Genomic DNA, 6,000 nt, shown 5'->3' on the forward strand with positions numbered 1-6,000 from the left:
TATGTCTACCTTTTGCATTCAAGGAGTTCAAACATTCAAGCCTTTTTTCAAGTATTCAAGCAAGGAGATTTCTATCTAGCATTGAGGAATCCTTTGTGATCATTTCCTCTTCAAGATCTAGCACATTGTTGGACATCAATGGAGGAGATATGTATTGAAGAATTCTTCTTCTTCTTCATTGATGCATATTCATATCCATGGCACCATGATGGACTTATGGCAAATATTTTATAGAGAGTGGAGATATCCTACATTCCTAATTCAAAATCTACAATACAACTACATTACATACACATGAGAAAGGTGAATCCTAATAATTATCTTGTTCTTTATAGTCATTTATATTTTCATTTCTCATTTATAGTTAATTTCTTAACCTAGGGCTTGACCAAGGAAAGCCCTCATCAGACCCCAACCCCCAAACCTTTATTTTTTGTGTTGGTTTGTTAGTAGGGAGAAAAAATATTACATATTTGGAACCTACAATTCACAAGTATTATGGAGTCTTCATTTTAGAGTCATGAACTATGTCAACCTAGTGGAAAGACATCTTCCCAAGTCAACTGAATCCTTTAATCTCAAATTCTGGGGAGATTTTTGGGTTTTATTCCTTTCGTCATTTTATTCCAAGATCCATAGTGAGAAGTTTAGAAAAGTTTTAGATCTAGAAGTTCTTGAGAGTAAATACATCTTCCTCTATGCATTTCAAGGTAAGTCGTTCATATTTCATTTCTTTTTGTATCTTTACCCTAGATTTGCATCTTAATTGGGCTGATTGTATTCACATAGCACATAGATTTACATTCCCTAAGCAATTAATTCAATTTCACACTCACGTTATCCTATCAAATGACCAAAGAGCACATTTCCTTGTATTTAATTCCTCTTATAATCCAAATTTAGTATTAGCACCCTTCCTCTTTTGGGTACTAGCCAATCCAATTTGGGTTATAAGTGAAATCATATTTGGAAATTCCCCTCTTTCCCTTTCACGTTGCAATTGAATGGCTTAGTGTCCCCGTAAAATGAAGTCCTACAACCCTATTTAAAGTGCTTCCATTTTTAGCACTAAACAATATCATCTAAAGAAATAAGAGATTCCACACTAGCCAAACATCAACATGTCTATTGTCCTTTATAGGTAATGATTTAATAGAATAAATAGAAAAATTACCAAGTAAACTTACAGAAGAAAAAAAAAAGTGTTACTTTGCAAGAACTTTATCCATCTCATGTGTCTCTGATTCATCTTACCTTGATTTCTTGAATATTTAAATGATCAATAATAAGTATACAATACAAGTTTTGTAGGAAACAAATAGTGTCTCCACTTCTACAAGGATTAAACTATGGAACAAAATTCATGATCATACACCATGCATCTCCACTTTGGATCATTAAATTTCTCATTGAAATGGCCAATAGGCTTTCCTTCTTGTCTCAACACTACTCCAATTGAATTCCCATTCATATCATAATATACTTCAAATACCTTGCAAAAATGTGGTAGGCCTAACATTGGTTGTTCAAACATATTTTATTTCAACAACTAAAAATTTATACTTGTTCATGATGTCCCCATGAAATCCTTTCAATCTCCCCTTATTGTCTTGTTGATAGGATTACAAATTGAATTGAAACCCATAATGAATGTTTGGTAGAAACTAGCCAATCCACAAAATGATCTTACCTCTCTCATGCTTTTTGGTGTAGCTTATTTAATAATTTATCTAGATTTATCAGGGTTTATCTTCAATCCATTCACAAATATCACAATTCCAAAGTATACTAGTTCTTCCTTCATTAAAATACACTTCCTAATGTTTATCAACAACTTATCTTCTCTCAACCTCTGCAACACTAGTCTCAAATGAAAACATTCTCCTATTTTTCCTTACTAAAAATCATAATCTCATCCAAATAAAAAAATCACAAACTAACTAATAATTTCTTCAATACCTCGGTCATTGATCACATAAAAGTACTTGGTGTATTGGTCAGTCTAAAAGGGGTCACCAACCATTCATGCAATCTTTCAATTTCCTTCAATGTTTTTTTCCACTCATCACCTTCTTTGATCATGATCTGATGATATCAATTGTTAAAATATATCTTTGTAAAATATCATAATCCATTCAAATAATCTATTATGTCATCTATCCTACGTAAAGGAAATCAATACGTTACTATGATTCACTTTATGGATCTTGAGCCAATACACACTTTCCACTTTCCATTATTTTAGGTACTAATATTTTATCTACTACATAAGGAATAAAACTTTCTTTTATTGAACCTTTCTGTAATAACTCTTTCACTTGTCTATTAAATTTCTTCACTCTCTTTTGGTTCATCTAGTGTGTAGCCTCATTTGGAAAACAAGCTTTAGAAATTAAATCAATATAATGATTCATGCTTCTCACATGTGGTAATTTATTAGGTAAATTATCTAATATTATGTCTGCATATTCTATCAGCAAATACTTTATCTCCTCTAGTTGTCCTTCTTCTAGTTATGAATCAAATTTCTTAGGGATCAAGGCATAGAACATAATCTCATTAATCAAACCATCTAGGAATTTTCTTCCTTCAACCAAACAAAATCTAACACTATTGCAAGTCTCACTCTTAAGATTCTCTTTTAAATGCAACAAAAAAATTTCATCCCATTTTCATGGTACCCAACAAGATATGACATACATCAATAGGCACAATATCACATAGAATTCCATCATGATAAAATTTAATCATGAATTCCACCAAACAATGCTCACTTACCAATACCTTATTATCATCTTGAATATGAGCTATCAAATAGGGCTTAGGGTGCTTTAATCTCTACAATTTCAACTTGTTCACCAACTCCTTAGAGGTTGTATTATCTAAAAATAATTATAACTTTACAACATTTACTTTCGACTTTTCCTCTTGTGTGGGAAAAATGCTTCCTCTAAAATTGTTCTTGATACATATCATTTTAACATAAGTTTATCCTTATCATTAAATATTCCACATCATCAAGTTGGTTTAGGGATTTGATAGGTTCTTCCTCAACAAAAGAAGTTATCCCACTATTATCTTATCTCTTTTTCCCTTCTCCTCCAAATTTACAGAAAGTTCCTCTAAACATTCTTTTATCATCTCTCATATTACTATTAAATTGTTCTCCATTTATGTGAAAGTTTTTATTATTGCTTTGGTGTAAATTATCTTATTTTCCTTATAAATTTCCCTTTTTATATTCCACATAAGATCTTCCTTATCTAGTGAATATTATTCATCTTTAAAATATTCCTTCTCTTCCTCTCAGTATCTATTTGTACCTTTGGTTCAATTTTTTCTCAACCTTGAAGGCATATTGATAAGTCTCTTTCACACAATACAACATGATCAATCTAATCTTATCCTCTATTGACATCCTAAAACCATTAAGGTACCATGCTACCCATTCAACATCATCTTTAGTATGACCAAATTTGATATCTAACTTATAAAATCCCTTAGTATCCTTTTTTTAGGTTTTATAACTTTTAGAATAGGTTCATTTGATAATATACAAGTAATAACTTAGCCTTCAACTTACTTACCATCATACCCCAATATTTGATTTTCTATTTCATCTCATGTGTCTATTAGTTTTAAAATAGTCCTATGATAATGGTGTATGTCCTTTCAACTTTGTGGAAGAATACCTCACCTTGATTATCCTCACATGTGCCTTCAAGATAAAATTATTTCTCCATCTATGTCACCCAATCAAGAAATCCATCTGAATTAAACTTACTATCATAGTATGGTGGGATAAAATATGGTCTAGTGCTCACCATGGTTAGGGCCCTTAGGAATATCTCTTATCTCTAATTGAGCTCTAGTTTATATTCTTCCATGATTTCCTCTCATCCTTCATCATAACTCACATCTCCAACATGTTGAACTCTTATCTAGTATGTTATAACAACTTCCAATCATGCTACAATCTATCTCAACATATCCATTATAAGTGGATCTACATCTCTCTATGTTCCACCTCTAGTATTTCCTCTCCGTGCCATCCTCACACATGTTCCATGTAGTTGTGAGACATATCTTTACTTTGCCACCCCACAACAAATCAATTATAGGACTTCACAATCTCTAGGAACAAAAACTAGCTATGACATGATTCAAGAATCACTCTAATACCACTTGATGCAACCATGGTAGGAGGGTTTTCAAGGAGAAAAATTAGAGCTATGCAACAAAATTTACACAAAAGAAATGACAAGGAATTAAGAGAATGCAATATTAGATGTCTGCAATTTCATAGATTCATGAATCCAAATATAATTGGTCAACAACATATATGCTTATAGAATAGGCACACATGTCTAATTATAGATTAAAATCTTGAATATCATTATTTTTGAACCTATAAGAGTTATTATACAACTCAACTGCGTTCTTAAGGATTAGTACATCAATATACATGATATCGACATGCATCAGATTTTTCATAAAAGATCACAATCTTGAAGGCAATAAAATGTGATACCAAATATATAGGTCTAGACCTAAATCACAAATAACTCCTGCAAAAGATTTAAAATGAACTATGGACCCATAGGGGGTATTCCATGAGTATATGAACAATGTGACATAAGTTGATTAGATTCACAAACTAAGGAAGTGGTTTACAAGATCATGAAACTCCAACTATCCAAAAACCATGATGAACAAATAGGTTAGGCCAAGAATACAAGAGAACTCCACTAAGAATAATCAAAGCATGATACAAACCAAAAGGAATATTAAACACAAGGACAAAAATGTACCAAATAGGTTTGCATGAGCAAATGAACCACATTTTTTGTCTTTCACTAGGAATTAAAATTAGGGTAGTTCTTCATTTGTCTTTTTTCTATAGATATTTATATTTCTAGAGGTTTCTCCTATCAAATATAGAAATTAAATTTATGTATTAATTATTATTTTCTATGTGGGATGGTAATTAAAGACTTTTCTGTGTAGGATGTTTAGTGGTCATGCACACTATCTTGACCTTAATTTAATGGTAGTTCTTTGAGGTTACATGCATGTGTTGACATTTTAGTCGTGTTTGTTATTAGTGGCATACACTTATTTAGATTGTAAGTATCTACTGATCATATTGTACAATTAACAATGTTAACCAAGCATTTAAGACTTTACTGAGTTCTACAGTTGCTATCGAGTCCAAGAGACAATATTCAATTTGTGTTGAGCAATTACTACCAAGTTGGTGATTAGCACTGCAAACCGAGCTTCATAAGGTTTACTGAGCTCCTCAATGCAAATCGAGTTGTGCAGTGCTTACTAAGTTCACAGTTGATGTGATGTGAGTCTAGTGTTAACTGAGAAACTTAGTGTTAAACAAGTGACTCTATTTATACAGACTTATAGTGATAGTATGTACCGATCTATGCAGTGTGAATCGAGTGATTCAATTTGTATTCTGAGTTTCACAGTATTCACCAAGTCACCAATGCAAACCGAGTTCAAGACTACTAGAAGGTGATTAGTATGGGCTAAGCTTCTATGTCTACCAAGTGCATGATGATGTTGAGCATTGACAGTGAATGTTGAGTATTAGAATCTCACTGAGCTAGTCTTCACAACTTGAGTTCCTATAGTTGGGCTGACTTGGTGATTTTTGTGTAAACTTGTATTGTGGTCAACTTTGTAATTTGTAATTTAGATTGGTATACATGTAATGCATTGTATCACATCCAATGTATAGTATGGAAGTAATGTAATAAGAAGAAAAGAGCAGAAGAGTGAATTACAAAGGCTACAATAGTATAAGGAGTAACAAAGATTTATCTATCACAGCAAGGTGATCATTACATTCAAAGGAATCTCATTCAGCAAACCAAGTTGTAGATCAAAGATTAGCTACTATTTCATCCTAATAGGTGGATTAATCAAATCCTTTCACAAGGTAGACTTAATAGTCATATGTAAATCTCTTTACCGATTGCATAC

This window comes from Cupressus sempervirens, chromosome 11 (assembly GCF_028749045.1).
Source record: "Cupressus sempervirens isolate cs-2001-9-10 chromosome 11, ASM2874904v1, whole genome shotgun sequence".
Lineage (NCBI taxonomy): Eukaryota > Viridiplantae > Streptophyta > Pinopsida > Cupressales > Cupressaceae > Cupressus > Cupressus sempervirens.